We start from the raw sequence: 17,049 nt of genomic DNA on the forward strand, positions 1-17,049 counted from the left end.
GCTAAATTCCAACATAGCCTAAAAAATCCTAAATTAGAAAAAAAGCTAGCATGTAGTCGAAATATTAGCTACCGTATTTTCCGGACTATAAGTCGCGGTTTTTTTCATAGATTGAATGTCCCTGCGACTTATACTCCAGTGCGACTTATATACGAATTTTTAACAAGATGAGATATGGACCGTAAGTCTAGAGTGCCCTCTTATGGTGATCTATGCAATTACTTTATTTACTTTATTTACTTTAGTTATTCAGACGTGACACAGAGGACGAAGAATTTAAGGGATTTAGTGATATGGAGTGAGATTGCGTGCAATTAATTACAGTAAAGATACAAAGTTGATGAGTTCTTGAGGCTATAGTTAAATAAAACTGTTATGTTATATAAATGCTACACCTTTTCGTTTTTTTCATGATGCTAATATGTGAATATGTGTTGACACATATTCAGCCTGTTTTCTATTCACTTATGAATGTTATAACTTACCTTCCAGGATGACGTAATATCGTTTTTTTCAACCAGTTTGTAAAATAAATTACTTGAAATAAATGCGACTTATACTCCAGTGCGACTTATGTATGGTTTTTTCTTCTTCATTATGCATTTTTTGGCCCCTGCGACTTATACTCCGGTGCGACTTATAGTCCGAAAAATACGGTACATTCCAAAATAGCGTAAAAAACTGAAAAAATGCAAAATTAGCCAAAATTTCTAGCATGGAGCTGAAATATTAGCTAAACTCCAAAACAGTCTAAAAAAACCTTAATGAAAAACACTCCAAAAAACTAGCAGAATGTCATTATAACTTTCAATTTTACTACACTCCATATAATATAAAGTAACGAGTAATCAACTATTAAATTAGTCGTTGACTATTTTAATAGTTGATTCGTTGACTAATCTTGGCCGCCCCAGTTCAAAGGGATCAAAGTTCCTGTAAAGGAAATTCTTAAAGGTATTGAAGGAAAAGTGTTTACCTAAGCAATTAAAGTGTCACATTAACACGTTTTCAAGGTTGTGTTGTTTTTTTTAGTAGTTTTCCTCCCTTTGTCCTTCTTCCTGTGTTTTTATCCCCTTTCCTCTGAAATCACATCTGTTCCCCGCAGGTTCGTTCTGGCCAATTACTGCCGCCGCTCCTTTCTGGTTGGCCTGTCTCTGGGTCCTCACAAACAGCTGGACACCCCTGTGGCACCACTTCTGGTAATTATACCAGAGGAGGCAAACGCATGCACATCATGAACATGCACGCCGACAACTTTAGTCCGTCTGCTTTCATCTCCAGAATTGATCATTAAGCTGGAAAGGTTCTGGTGCCATCAAGTTTCCGCCGTAATGTGTGGGGACAAGTGCATACCGTTAAAGCCCGCGGCGGTGAAGCTGCAGCAGTGACCTAAACTGCAGCGTCCAGCAGGGATTTAAATAGAAAATAAGAGTCAAGGAGGCTCCTCTTTTTCTCATAAAGGAGCTTTAAGGAACTTCCAGGCAGCCTTTAAGATTTCCCGACGGAAGACAGAAAAAGAGGAAAACTGTCAGACATTATTGCTGTTTGCATTCACCATAAAAACAACAAACATTAAATAAAAAAGGTGGAAAGAATTGCAAAATGCATCCTATGCTGAGAGAAAAAAACGTTTGGAGATGTTAAATAAATAAATAAATAAAATGGAATTTATTTGAATGATTACTGCATAGGCTTCTGACAAAAACCCAAGTTCAAACTCTGGATTTGTTTATTTTAGTGTTTTCTAATAAAAAAATGAAGCTCCAGCTGCTTTTATTTTGAAAATTCCAAAACGTCTGTAGCAAAATTAGCATTACTTCAGGATTTTTATTTTTATTTTTTACTTTGTGTTTTTAAATACATATTTGTAGATTTATTATGTTTTATTTATTTATTTATTGCAATTTCAAATGTTTTTTTTTGCGTTTGTTCAAAAACAGGAAAAACTGAAAAAAGTTATAAAATATGGATAATGGAAGGCTTTAGAAAATGTTTTTTTTTTTATTCACAACTTCAAAATATTACATTTTAAAAAGCAGAATGAGATTAAAGGGAGCTGCTTGATGCTTATTCATTTTTCATCTTCTTCACTGAAATGTGTCTAAATTTAGAGCCATTAACCTAATTTCTACCAGCGAACCAAACAGGGCTAGCTACAGTAGCTAAAGGGCTAATTTATCACAGATGCAATTCCAAGTGAAATGTGGTGTTAAATGCGTCCCAGATGCTTTGAAAAACGCAGCACATGTTGGCATGAATGTGCAAAACGCTCGACTTGAGCTATTGTTGTTTTGGATTCGCCCGTGCGTTGGATCACAGCTGGTGGGCTTTCGGTGGCAGGATTGGGATCACGTCACTCTTCTGAGTTCCTTATAGTTCCCACAGGAAACCATGGTGACATGAGAGTAACAGAAAATATCAGAAATAGGCCACGTGGTCCACTTGGTCTGTGGTATAATTCACAGCATTTTATTTTGAAGGAACAACGGGTTTTATGGGTTAAAACAAATACCACTATATATACATAAATGTACGTGTTTGTACTAACTAATGGAAGGTGGAGATACATTCCCATTTTAATTATCCTAATCAAGCGTGAATAGATGACTGTCATCTGCATAAATGATGATCAAAAACCAGAGATACCAGCAGTAGACTTCAGCATGAAGCCTTCATCATCATCATCATCATCATCATCATCATCATCATCATCATCATCATCATCATCATCATCATCATCATCATCATCACAGAGAAGCTGCTCATTAAGAACCATTCAGTTTGTGAAACGTAAGACCTTGTTATGGAAAACAGCCAGAACTTTGTGTGACACTTAAACAATTCACCTGATTGAGGTAAAATTATGTTTTTTCTTTTCAGGGAATTAGCATTTAGTTTATTCAGTCATTGTTGGTAAACAATGATTTTAACTTGTGATTACTTAAAGTAGAATGGTTCTTCTCTAGCTTATGTTTATAGACTCACTCCAGTGAAAATTGTGTTTTTTGAGTTTTTCTCATGAACTCCTATCAATAAATATGAATTTCTGCATAGAAATCCTTGTGTACAGATAAAAACAAGTTGAAAAAAATGTTTCATTTGTTACATAGAAGCAACAGTGGGCGGGGCCACAAGCTCCCTGCTCCGCCTCATTCTTGATTTATAAATAGATCAAGTTTGATTTGATGTACAAATAGATACAGTTTGACTTTATTAGAATTATAAGTAAATAAGGTTTGATTTGATTTAAACATAAAGTTAGACTTTATTTGATTTATGAAAAGATAACATTTAATTTGATTTATAAATAAAGTTTAATTTGATTTATCATTAGATTGGTTTTTATGATGTTTATTTCCTCAGTTCAAAATAATTAAAGAAATTAAAAAACAGTCAAACCGTTTTATGTCCAAACAGGAATTGACAAATCAATTACTTGTTTACTTTTTAGATATATTTCTCAACATTTTGAATTCACTCCTTTATCATTATTTCCATCACCTCAACATAAACTCCATTTTTCCTGACTCTAATCCTCTATCTTAAGTTTTTTCTATTACAGAGTGAGTCAATCATGATCCTCCATGAAGCCTAATGTCAGTTAGAACGTAAAAACTAGAAATTCCTGTCATTTTTTCTCTAGGATGCCCCTCCCCTCTTTTTCCACGACATCTGTCAGCAGTAAACTCCATCAGTTGTCACAGGAACCTCCCGACAGCACCGGGCCTCCGACGGGACTCGCTCCACGCCAGAAATCCTCGTCCATATCAAGACAAGCCAGCTTTTTAGTCTGACAAACAACTATCAAGCAGAGAAGTGAGAGTTTCAGCCACAGGAGGAAGATGAAGACACGAACGCTGCCCGGCTGCCATCTGCATGAAAGAGGCGGGAAAGGAAGCCTCCAAAGCTAACAGCAGGATCAGCAGAATGACTGGAACACACTTGAAGGGAAGTGGACGGTCCTGAAGAGGCCATATGCTGCTGGACAGGGCTGTCTTGAAGGACGACCGCGAGGACGGATCTGCATGTTTCTGCGGATAAATTCTTCTGTTTTTGACCAAAACAAAACTGTCATATAATCAGTTCAATTTTTGTCTAAATCTACCATGAAAACAGATTTCTATGATGCTAGCAGCATTCAGACAAACAGAAGATTAAAGAAATGCTGCGTTCAAGGAGGATCGGAAAAAGAACAAATGAGCGTTAGAAAGAGAACAAATCTTTGGACGACATGAATGCTAAATAACTTTCTTTACCTTTACATAATTCATGTATTTGTAGGGCCCCTACATAAGGATTATCAATTTAGTTCAATCCAGTTTGGTGGGCCACATTAAGGAGTTTAATGGGCCACATCTGGCCCCCGGGCCGTACTTCGACCATCCCTGGTCTATGTGGTTCAGATCTCACATAGTTTGTCTCCAGGCTTTTTCTTTCACAGCTCTATTCTGATATAAGAAAGACTTTGTGTCGCATAATTACAGACAATTACAGTTAGTAATTTAGTCAAACGGATTTAAACCTAAAGGGACATCACTATCCGAGTCCCTGATTGGTCAAAGTGGGTTTAGTTTGGAATGTGTTCAATGGCCTTTTGTAAGGAGAGAGCCTGGAATCAGTGATAAAAACATACGTAGGTAGACATGAACGTGAGAGTTTTTAACGAGGAAGCTTCAAATGCACTTTAAGGCACATTTACAATGACTTTTAATTGGAAGTGGCCGCTTGAACGCACATTGCCGAGGACGGTAACTGTTATGGTGAGTATTTCTTGACTATGAGGCACATCAAGCAAAACTAAACAGTCAGAGAGGTCAAACTTTATTTACCTCATTCTTAAACAGTTGAAGCGAAGCTTGCATCACTCCACCAGACTCCAGTACCCACAATGCTCTGACAATCCATCAAGCAGTATGGCGTCTTGGTTTACCAAAGTCGTACTAAAACGCGGCGCTGTTTACCACAGAAAATCAGTTGGAGGTTGTTTGGTTTAACTAGATTCATACATAAAGAGGATTTCCTTTATTTGGAATAAATTCAGGGATTTGAAGTGATTATGATATTTAGATCGAATGTTTCTGATCTGGAAAAATGGGGTCATCTAGTTAGGTCGGATTTAATTTTGGTTTGTTATATTTATCACAATCGGTAAAATGAATTGTTTTTAAAATTATTATTTGTCTGTTTTAATCACTGCTGACATCATAGTCCCACCTACTACATTTTCTGCACTGAGACGATTCTGTAGGGTACAGGATGTATTTTATTTTGAAAGGAAGTCACATGACCCTCTGTCAAAAGCTATAAACTGATTTCACTTTATGTTTTTATGCCAAAAAGAAACAGTTCATTTATATTTATTCTAATTGTAACAATAACATGAATGAATGAATTCGTGTTTTATTGTACTAAAGGTGCAGTAAGACACATTTTTACCCCAAAAATGCTTTTTCAAATTTTCAATGTCTCATTTTATTCACACACAAACATAATTCATATATATCATTTAATGTTGTAAAAATGTGCTCAGCTAATCTCTTCAGGGAAGAACGAGTTAAAGACACTAATGTCTTTTTCTTTTACATCTCATTTTTTCCCATCACCAAAAGATGTGATTGTTATATCTTTTCTCTTTAAAAATTCATGATAATTTCCTGAAGTCTATTAAAAATACATTGCTTTTTTGGTCAGAGTTTTAATTTAAGGCTCTATTCCTGCCTGCACTGCTTCTCTTTTTTAAGCGAGGAATTCCCTTTAAAGACGGGCAGAAGTCGTAGGTTAGCAGTCGAGTTGTCGTCTGGTTTTAATTACATCTTTTCTCAGGTAACAATGGAAGGGCATAGAAGACATTTGAACTGGGAGAATCCTGAAAGGAGTCAAAGCTGGTGGTTAATTTTAGATCCGGAGTTTCCAGTTGCAGTCCTGGAGGGCCGGAGTTTTCAGATATCTGCGCCCCAATAAGGCACTAATGTCCTGAATCAGGGAGAAGCAAGAGTCAAATTGTGAAATCTTACAAGCCTTTTTAAGTCTGTTGTGGTAGAAAGTTGCAGAAGTTTGAATAAATAACTTTTTAGGAGCAGAAGTGCAGAAAATCAACACTGATGCTCTTTCTTGCTCCTTGTTTGACATCCAAACCTTAGATAGTTCAACGCTAACACGTCAGATTTCCTTTAAATTTCCCCTCGCTCTCATGGTATACATGCTGCTTCTATATATGTGGAGTAACAAATCAAAGATTCATGTCACATTTGGCAAACGCAGCACACACCACTGCTCTAAACAAGCTCTCTGAGCCAAAAGAAGCCGAGATTTGACCCAGATCTGTTTTCAGTGAGACAATCTAGTTCTCTTCCAATTTATGCTTTGCTTCAGGTGATGTTTCTGAGGAATGCGCGTGCTGGGGAGAGCGAACACTCTCACCTCGGTTCCTGAAGCATGTTATCTGAGCAATCCTTTGTTCAGAGACATGTGTCAAATGCAAAGCAAACTCTGTTGCAGCTCCATCGCCTGTTTGGTTAAGCTGAAAACTGCACATTTGACGACGGTTGGTTTGTTTCCGGTAATTTGAGCGGAGCCACGTTGGCACTTGAACAGTTGGTGGTCACGATTTCTCTGCGAAAGCTCGACGGAGCGTCAGAGACTCCGACAGAGGTTGAAGAAACAGAGATTGAATCCCCTCGCTGGGGGTGGGCTGCAGAGAAATGCAGGTTTCTGGAGGTCTCAGTGGGATCAGGATGCTACAAGCAACAGAGAGCCACACATAGCCACATTTTATAGAATTCATTTCTGTAATCTACACAGAAAAAAATAATCAAACATTTCAAAAACTAAATATATAACATTAACTGCAAAAGATTAAAAGCTGAAGATGCTTAAATTGATAGCTAAAAACATTGAAGCTGAAAACGCTGGTTGATAGCTAGTTAAAATATTAGCGAAGTGCTAAATTAACCGAAAAAACTAAATAAATTCTAAACTACCCAAAACAGCTAGCATGTAGCTGAAATATTAGCTAAATGCCAAATTAGCCTAAAATACTGAAAAAATGTCTAATTTAGCTAAAACAGCTAGCATGAAGCTAAAATGTTAGCTAAGCTCGAAAATCATCTAAAAAATGACAAAAATCCTAAATTAGCCGAAACAGCTAGCATTTAGCTGAAATATTAGCTAAATGGCAAATTTAACTAAAAAACTGGAAAAATGTTTAATTTACTTAAAACAGCTAGTATAAAGCTAAAATATTAGCTGAGCTCCAAATTAGCCAAAAATATGAAAAAAAAATCAAAATATACAAAAAGCATGTATGTGAAATATTAGCTAAACGCCAAATTAGCCTAAAATACTGGAAAAATGTGTAATTTAGCCAAAACCGCTAGCATGAAACCTAAAATATTAGCTAAGCTCCAAATTAGCCGAAAATATGAAAAAAAAATCTAAATTGACAAAAAGCATGTATCTGTAATATTAGTTAAATGCCAAATTAGCCTAAAATACTGAAAAAATGTCTAATTTAGCTAAAACAGCTAGCATGAAGCTAAAATGTTAGCTAAACTCGAAAATCATCTAAAAAATGAAAAAAAATCCTAAATTATCCGAAACAGTTAGCATTTAGCTGAAATATTAGCTAAATGCCAAATTATCCTATTATTTATCCTAATTATTTTTCAAATTAGCCAAAAATTATCGAAAAATTCAAATATTAGCCAAAACAGCTAGCATGTAGCTGATATATTATCTAGATGCCAAATTATCCTAAAGCACTGGAAAATTGTCTAAGTTAGCCAAAACAACTAGTATAAAGCTAAAATATTAGCTGAGCTTCAGATTAGCTGAAAATACTAAAACAATTCTAAATTAACCATGACCATGTAGCTGAAATATTAGCTACACTTCAAAATAGCCTAAAAACTAAAACAAAAAAGCCTAAATTAGCTCAAACAGTTTAGGAAGACTGGACCACATATAGAAGAGGGCCGGATCCGGCCCCCGGGCCGTAGTTTGGGGACCTCTACTTTAGGGTGATTCATCAGAGTGTCAACCCAGTTGAGTTTAACACCAAATGCATGAGAATCAGGACGAAGTTCCACCTGTTGCTCACAACCAGCGAGGAATCGTCCTGCAAGGCCACAGATTTCTTTCATCCTCTCGACTGCTTTGATCCGGGGAATTCACCAACGTTAAGACGGTATCAGCGCTGTCATCCAGCTCCCCGCAGGCGGCCGTCATTATTCAGAGGTCAAAGCGAGGCGTTCGTCCTGTAATAGACCCGGGCAGCCCAGGGAGAGATTTCATAAATCAAATTCCTTCTGCTTTCAGTCTGATTAAACTGTCCGGTCCAAACTCTCTTTAAGTGTAGACAGACTGAAAACAAATATTAAACAATTATATATATATATAAAAAAAGGAGTGGGCTTAAAGAAGTTACAGAGAGAACGAGGTGTCTAGTAGAGGGAGCTCTATCCGATTAGTCAGGAGGATTTTTAAGCCACACACTGACATGCTCGCAGGAACACATGCTTACATGCTCAAGCTACAGCGGTACAGCCATCCGCCGCCGCCCGGGGGGTTTGGCTTCACAAAATGCCATCACAAAAAAGAGATTGCTAACAGTTTACGCCACGCTGACACTTTCCAGCTGGCTACCCGCAAAGGTCAGGCTCTCCACCTGCAGGCGGCGGCAGAAAGGGAGAGGAGCTGACGTCACCACGGAGATCTGGCAGCCTCGCCAGCGCGCTAACCAGTTCATCGTTTAGTCAGGGCGTGGGCCGTTCAAGACGTCGTGCTAACAGCTAAAGGCTAACGCCACCGGCAGCCGGGCTCTGCTGGATGTGCCAAAGAAAAGATAGGTGAGAGATTTTGCCTTGTCTGCCCTGTTTTAATTATTCATCATATTTCTGTGAAAACTTACATTTTTGAATTTCAAATAGTCTATTAGTTTGCTTTTATAGTGTGAATGCATAGTCAGTAAATTATGTAATTAAAACTGTTCAGCATGTTCAGGAAAATCATGCTTATATTTTTGATATTATTAAATTTCACTCAATTTTTTACGATTATACAGAATTTTTGCCGTTTTTTTTTCATGCAATTCCTCATCATTTTTGTGCACTTTGGAAGTTTGGTATCAAAACATTCAAAATGTTTAGAACATTAATGCTACTGAGGGGGTTGGGTTGATTCAGATGGAGCACTACTGAAGGCCTAGGTGTGAAATGCACGGCCCGCCACTGGTATCTGATGAGGTTTTGAGCTAACTCTGAGTTAAGCTAGTAATTTAATATAATATTTTGCCTATATTTTCATTTACTGAGGATTTTTGAACTAATTAAGAGTTAAGCTAGAATTTTAGCAACACGCTAGCTCTTTTGGCTAATTTGGCATCTGCTGAAGTTTTTTGTGATAATTTTGAGTTAATCTAGTATTTTGAAACATCTTAGCTCTTTTGGCTAATTTGGCATCAACTGGGGTTTTTGGGGTTAATTCTGAGCTAAGCTAGCATATTAGCAATGTGCTAGGTATTTTGGCAAATTTGTGACCTACTAAAGATTTTGGGGCTCTTTAGGAGGTAAGCTAACATTTGAGTAAAATACTCTCTATTTTGGCTAATTTGGCATCTACTGGAGTTTTTTTTATTATTATTATTTTGAGTTAAGCTAATATTTTGTAACATCTTAGCTTTTTTGGCTAATTTGGCATCTACTGAAGGTTTTGGGGCTAATTCCGTGTTAAGCTAGTACTTTAACAAAATGCTAGCTTTGCTTCTTTGGCTAATAGGGCATGTATTGAGGTTCTTGAGGCTAATTCTGAGTTAAGCTAGCATTTTAGCAATGTGCTAGATATTTTTGGCAAATTCATGACCTACTAAAGATTTTGGGGCTGTTAGGAGGTAAGCTAACATCTGAGCAAAATACAAACTTTTTGGGCAAATTTGGCTTCTATTGACATTTTTTGGGATAATTTTGAGTTAAGCTAGTATTTTGTAACATCTTAGCTTTTTCTTGGCTAGTATGGGATCTACTGAGGTTTTTGCGGCTAATTTTGATTTAAGCTAGTGTTTTAGCAATATGCTAGGTACGTTGGCAAATTTGAGACCTACCAAAGAGTTTGGGAGTTTTAGGAGGTAAGCTAACATTTAAGCAAAATACTTCCTTTTTTTTTGCTAATTTGGTACCAAGTTCGTAAATTTAATTTTCCCATAAAATTTTACAGATTTTTTTAAAGAAATTCTTCAAAATCTGTAACTTTGGGTTCTTTAGCAATTTTAGCATTATGAAAATAGTTTTAGCATTTTGGCAAAAGAATCCCTTCAGTAATTACAGTAAAATTCTTCAGAATATTCAGCAAAAAACCCTTCACGCTAGCATTTTCGCAGCAACTTTCCTAGTCTTTTGATAAACTAGCTGCTCATACATGTTTCATGGAATTATGGGATAACTTTTTTGTATGAGAAATTCTGTGGGTTGAAATGATATGAAGTTTTCCAAAAAGGACCTTTTGTTCACATCGGGATAGGTCAGAAAAAAGTCAGCTGACCTGAAACAACTGATGTACTCTAAGCAAACAGGAAAATATCAAATTGATTGATTCAAATTTAAATGACTTTTTCTTTAAACGTTTCCAGCAGTGTTTTAGTTATAATTATTTTTAACCAAAATCCCACAACCTGAACGTCTCAAAGAGACATGTTTCATGTTGATCTGAGGCTTTTCACGTGTTTGTAATACTGTAACAGGGTTGATTGCATCATACCGATCACATCCGTCCTTTCAGGAAATGCTAGCACATCAAAGACGACTAAAATGAATAAACTCCTGTGCTGGGGGGGCACGCCGTGTTCACCGATCTCCGTTTTGCCTGGGCCTGACATGTGCAGAAACACGCACCTGCACCCTCCTCCACACTCACTGCACTCCTGACAACAAGCAGGCGCACCGCGGGTTGATAGTGTGCAGCGTTTGAAGGGCATCACCATCGCCTCCGTCTCTCAGGTATCAAGCAGAAAGCAAAGTAGCTGAAATGTCATTTATCTTGCTGACAGGGACAAGCCTCAGTGACAGCAACAGCCAGCCGAGCAGCACAGCGCCAAGGCCTTTCCTGCACCGCCACCAGCAGCTGCACACAAATGCAATTTAAAGAAACACACACTGTTTTACACTATATTATTTCATGTTAAAATGTCTCTTTTTCATCTGCAGTGTTATGTACACGTTTGTCTTATTTAATGTGTTTCGTTGGTGTTTTTCTGCTCTGTTTTAACAGACCTCGGAGTGCATGTCAGCTTTTTTTGTCAACAGCAAAAATAAAACCCCATTACAAACATGTTGGTGAAGATAAAACCAATAACAGAAAAAACACGAGGCCTACAGGGAATAAGAAGACAGTTCATGAATAATAAATGTGGAGCCATAGAAGGAAGCACAAAAGTCAAGAGATAGTTTGCAAATCAAAAAACAAATTCCGTCTTATTTGTTTTAGCACATTCTGAATTCTTCATGTTCTGACGTTTTTTAAGGACAACTTCACGTCAGACAAGCAACTCGTCTTTCGACATGCTGGTTGTTCTCGTTAAATCAGGGTTCTTCAACCACAGACCGGTACTGGGACAGTATCCTAACCCGGAACCACACGGAGATTGGTATCGCATGTGGATTGATGGCAGTTCCAGATGACGTACAGACACAGTACCAGACGTGGACCAGGCTAGGGTTAGGGTACCGGGGAATGGACCACACCAGTATCCCAACCCTAACCTTAACCTGGTACCAAATGTGGATCGGTACCAGACGCGGATCGGTATCGGATGTGGATTGGTACTGGTTCCAGATGCCATACCGGTTCTGGACATGGACCACACCAGTATGCTAACCAAAACCCGGTACTAAACGTGGGTTGGTACTGACATGGATCAGTACTGGTCGCTGATCGTACTGGATGCGGATTGATGCCGGTTCCAGAGGACGTAGTAGTTACAGACGTAGTACCAGACGTGGACCAGGCTGGCGTTAGGCTTAAAGGAAATAAATATTCAAGGAATTTATTGTACTTTATTCTTGTTATTTTTTGGTTTAGAACAGTTTTTTCACCAAAAGTGGACTATTTGACACAAGCCGATCTCGAATGCAGTCGCAAACAGAAGTGATACAAATGCTGATCGTCACAATAAGTTTAGAGAGAATGTTCACCTCTTACTGCTTGTTTTGGTCCTGAATATGAAGGAAACATTTGTTTTAAAGTTTCCTGCACAGTGACAAAGAACATTTGGGCTATGTTACCGGTTCTTCCAGTGGCCAATCAGAATCGTATTTACTCTGACCATAGCATAAGCGCTAGTAGACAGAAGAAAATGAAAAAGGGAAGAGGAAGCCCCTCCCTGCTTGTTCAGTGTGAACACCATGAGCTAAAAGCACATACATGAACCCACGTTTATGAGTTCACTTCCAACAGGATAGACCTATTTTCTATGTTCAGTCCCAGTCTTCTCGCCGCCCTTTTTGTCCCTCTGTTTTTGCCGTCACCTTCAAGCTGCAAACGTTTAATGAACGGCAAACATAAAATTGTACTAAATAAATATATATTTTTTTACATCAAAGGAACCAACGTAAGAACAGCCTTTTTAAAATAAAGGGGTTATTTTGTAATATTTGCTTTGAAAGTTTTGATTGAAAATAAATATTGCAGTTTAGTTTGAAACATAAATAAAATGTTTTAGAACTCATTTAAACCCCAAATAGGTAAAATTACATTATTATACACTTCTCCTTATTGTCTAATGTTGGGGGTAAATGAAAATCATGTTGGCAAAATGTATGAGTTGTGTCATCTTTTATTCAGCCTGTTGCATTTGCATAGCTCCACATCCCAAAGTGTACATAATTAGGAAACAAAACGAACCATTCACATTTTTTCTGGAAGTGATGATGCTGTGGAGCATCAAAAAATCCCCAAAAGACGACAAACGTCAATACGGTTCTCATTTCGGCTTCTTAATTACGCCACTTAAAGCCTCTCCTGATGCAAACCGCTTGTTTACTTCCATATACCATCACATGTCGTCTTTGGGAATCTCGGTTGTGTGTTTATGAGAGTTGTGTGACAGCCTGTGAGGAAAACAACAGGAAAAAAGCGAGAATTTGCATGTTGGCTAAAAACCAAACCGTTCCCAGCTCTCCATCTGGGCTCCACATCTGTCCTGACGGTGTCCGGCAAGGCCTTACGTAAGGACAACGCTCAGCACACGACAAAGGAACACAGAGAGAAGCAGCAACGAAAGAAAAACAAAGTTAAAGGGACTTTTGACAAACGTTTTCTGCTACAGAACCATCCTAGTCTTTACAAATAGTGAAAAAAGGTTGAAAATGGGAAACTATCATGAGTTTAAGGTCTTAAAATGATTTCCAAGAAAAAATATGGTTACATTTACCTGAAAAAGTAGTGTTTTAACATTAACAACTCATCAGTTCTTCTTCATATTCCATCTCTGCACTGTAAAAAGTGAAACATTGGATCAATTAGCAAAAGTTCTGTTATTTGTTACATCTAAAACTTTTAGTTTTTATCAAATTAAACTTTTAGGTTAAGTAAAACTTCAACTTAAAATTGTTTTTTTGATGAAAGCTAATAATTCTAAATGACAGACTTATGTTAATTGATCCAATTTTTCACTTTTTACAGTGTGCTGGATTTGTCATGTTCACACCGGGCTCAGAAACGCCATAGCGTCTACTTCCAATTAAAAGTCTATAAACAAATGTTTTCAGGATTCTGCTCTGTTATTTATTAGTCAAAACTCTTTGCATAAATGAGAAATCTCCGTGGACGTGTCAAATATTCCTCGAGCGCTTTCTGCTTGTTTAATCATCCGGCGAGCAGAAAAGTCATTGGGTGTGAGAGACCGTCTACTTCGGGACGTGTTAGAACTCTGTCTGCCCCCCAACTGTCAAAAATCATTTTCTACTTTTACATGCAGGAAGTTTCTCTGCGCACACGACAAAAATGTTGCGCGTGTGCGCTGACTGAGATCCGCATCACTCGTGTCCGAGTGAGCAGCATGTACTCTGATGGAATTATGACATCACATCTTTCATATATTGGAATAGAGCTGTCGAGCTAATCCAAATCGGAATCCCTTAGTGGTCAAAGTTCAAGCAGTTTAGTTTATGATGTGAAGTCAGTGGCTGCACATTTTTCACATAGAACATCCATCCATCCATCGTCTTAACCGCTTTGTCCCTTTCGGGGTCGCGGGGTGCCGGAGCCTAACCCGGCTACTGAAGGGCGAAGGCGGGGTTCACCCTGGACAGGTCGCCAGTCTGTCTCAGGGCACATAGAACGTTGAATTGAATTATAATGGATTATTTTAAGCAAGACTGCATGTGCAGTACAATAAACATCTGTACAAAGATCATCAGACATAATATAACTAGGCATTAAATTATAGATAACGAGAGGGAGTTGGAGGAAGCGAACTTATATAATCCCACTCCGGCTCAACTTGACCATTTCCGTTACAGGAATGATCATTTTCCGGCTCATAACTTCTGATCAGACATTTTTACTTCACTAACATAACTACAGGCTAGTAAAAATCTCTGAGTATCAATAAATCACATGACTAGATAACTAGACATGAAAAAAGACTTAAAAATCTACATCGTGACATGTGAACACAGAAGCCTGAAACGTACATTTACAGGTGTCTACAGAGACAGCGTTAAAAATGTTTAAGAATGAATTGTTTTGGTGACAAAATGTGACATTAAGTTTATTTTTTGAATTCATATAAAAATATTTGTGAAGATGTTTTTATCATTATTTATTTTCAATTCAGTTTTAGTTTCTTGCAGTGAATGTCAGTGTTTTACAAAAGGTTTAGACTGCTAATATATTTGAAACAAATCTATTTTTGTCTTTTTTCATAAAGGAACGAAAAGAGTATAATTAACCAAATAACTTTTAATTAAAAAGTGGTCATTTGATCTCTTTTTGTACCATTTGTGAAGTCTGACACATTGTTGGAATATTGAGTGTTTTTAAAATGTAACTGAAAGTTTGAATTAAGTCAAAAATACTAAGAAAACTTGTGTTTTCTTTGTAAAATATAGTAAATTGCAGTTCTGCTAAAATAACTTAATCCAATAGATTTAGTAGAGCTTGTTTGGGTTTAGTGGATTTTATGAAAGTTTTAGATTTGAACTGTTGGATTAACACTATAAAGTTAAGTTAATTCAACATATCCAAGTTAAATTGTATTGTATTTCAGATTCACTTAAAACTTTGTGTACAAATTTTTATTTTGCATTTAAGTAATCCTAATTGAGTGAAACTGGTTGCCATAACTTTAAATAAATCCAACATTTCATTTTTTTAGAGTGCAAATTTGAAATGTACTGCCGTTCTGCAGAAACTATGCTTTAGAGAATTACGTTTTTTGTGCAAAAAATGACAAATTCATAAGCAAAAAAACACTTTTAAAATAGTTTCAAAGATGTTTGGAGTAGGACAAGTGTTCTTTAATGCAACAGAGAATCTAAATGAGCAAATTGCAAAAGAAATGAACTCCAATCATCTCCTTAAGAACCAGAATCCAGTCCTGCTTTCGGGTTGAAAGGAAAGTAACACTGACCAGTGCAGCTAAAATCATCGGCCGTTTAACTAATTATTTATTAACATACTCGAGAAAGAATCATTTAAATATTCCAGTTCTAACATCTTCAAACTGTACTATAAACAATGTGATTTATCAAATCTGAAACAGGACTGTTGTCCTCTATATTTAGCATGTCTGAGAGGCAGATGTTAACACTGTGAAGAGTGACAGAGGGCTCTGCCCCCCCCCCCCTCAGTGAACTCTCCCTGTCCCTCATAATTGGTCGGAGGCTTCTCTTCTGATTCTGACGGCCCCCGACCCGTCTCACAGTTTTAACAAGCAGCTCTTTCTTTGTTTTAGTGTTCAATAATATCTCGCCTTGTTTGGTAAAAGTTTTGTTTGCTTCTTCCTTTAAAATCTTTTCTCAGTTGCAGTCTTTTCCAATAAGAAATTAGTACCAAGAAGACGAACATCATTTTTTTTCAATTTCGTTTCATCGTAGTCTTGATACTCTTCTTGTCCGTAGAATAAAAATGTGTAAGATGAAGGACGTGTCTGCCGGGGGAAATCGTGAGGGCAGACTAACGCAGCTAATAGCAGCTTTGGAGGTTGGACACTTATTGTTGGAATAAACGTTTTCTTGATTCTTCAGTCAGTTTCACTCCTGTTGTTTTTGCTCCATAACTACATGACTTGTTGAGTTAGAAAACTGTGATAACCCAGCATTCTAGCAGCATTTGAAGGCGTTACTTATCTTGGAGACGTCATCAGACATCAGATTTATGCGTAAATGCAGTTACAAATCAAGAAATCACATAAATTGGGGTGAGTCTATTTTCTCTCCATGAAAACTACTAAACCCACTAACATCTGGAAAATACACATTTTTAAAGTAATACAGATATCCTGAAAGTAAAACAAAGAGAAAAACTCCTTCATTGTTTGCTCACTAAAAACTGGTTGCTGTTTTTCATGGAACAAGCGATTTGTGCGTACTTTTATAAAGATTTGTGTGTATAGTTAGCTTCAAGCTGTTGTAATTTTAATTTGTGCATCTGTAAATAGCATTTTTTTTAATTTAATTTATTTTTTTTTACTCATGCACAAAATATATCGCATGAATTGCAAATCCAGAATTACGTATTCGCAAATTGGGGTGAGTCTATTTTCTCTCCATACACTAAATCCACATTTATCTGTACTGTGCATCAAATTCAAAAATACAAACTACATTTTTTAAAGTACTACTGATATCCTGAAGGTCCAAGAAAGATAAATAAATAAATAAAAATATAGAAATTCCTAAATGTTTTGCTCACAAAAGTGGTTACTGTTTTTCATGGAACAAGCGATTTGTGCGTACTTTTATAAAGATTTGTGTGTATAGTTAGTTTCAAGCTGTTGTAATTTTAATTTGTGCATCTGTAAATAGCGTTTTTTTAATTAATTATTTTTTTTTTTTA

At 37.0% G+C, this 17,049-nt stretch overlaps 1 protein-coding gene and 1 long non-coding RNA gene across 2 annotated transcripts in view; one reads left to right on the forward strand and one right to left on the reverse strand.

The window, feature by feature from the left end:
* The window catches only part of LOC112162147 (pro-neuregulin-3, membrane-bound isoform), a 301,743-nt gene that overhangs the window by 194,454 nt on the left and 90,240 nt on the right, over nt 1–17,049 (reverse strand). The window lies entirely within an intron of this gene.
* Nucleotides 8,252–11,194, forward strand: LOC118599719. The gene is made up of 2 exons (XR_004949197.1): nt 8,252–8,846; nt 11,039–11,194. It is a non-coding gene; the product is annotated as an uncharacterized LOC118599719 (long non-coding RNA).

The sequence above is a fragment of the Oryzias melastigma genome, linkage group LG15 (assembly GCF_002922805.2).
Source record: "Oryzias melastigma strain HK-1 linkage group LG15, ASM292280v2, whole genome shotgun sequence".
NCBI classification, from domain to species: domain Eukaryota; kingdom Metazoa; phylum Chordata; class Actinopteri; order Beloniformes; family Adrianichthyidae; genus Oryzias; species Oryzias melastigma.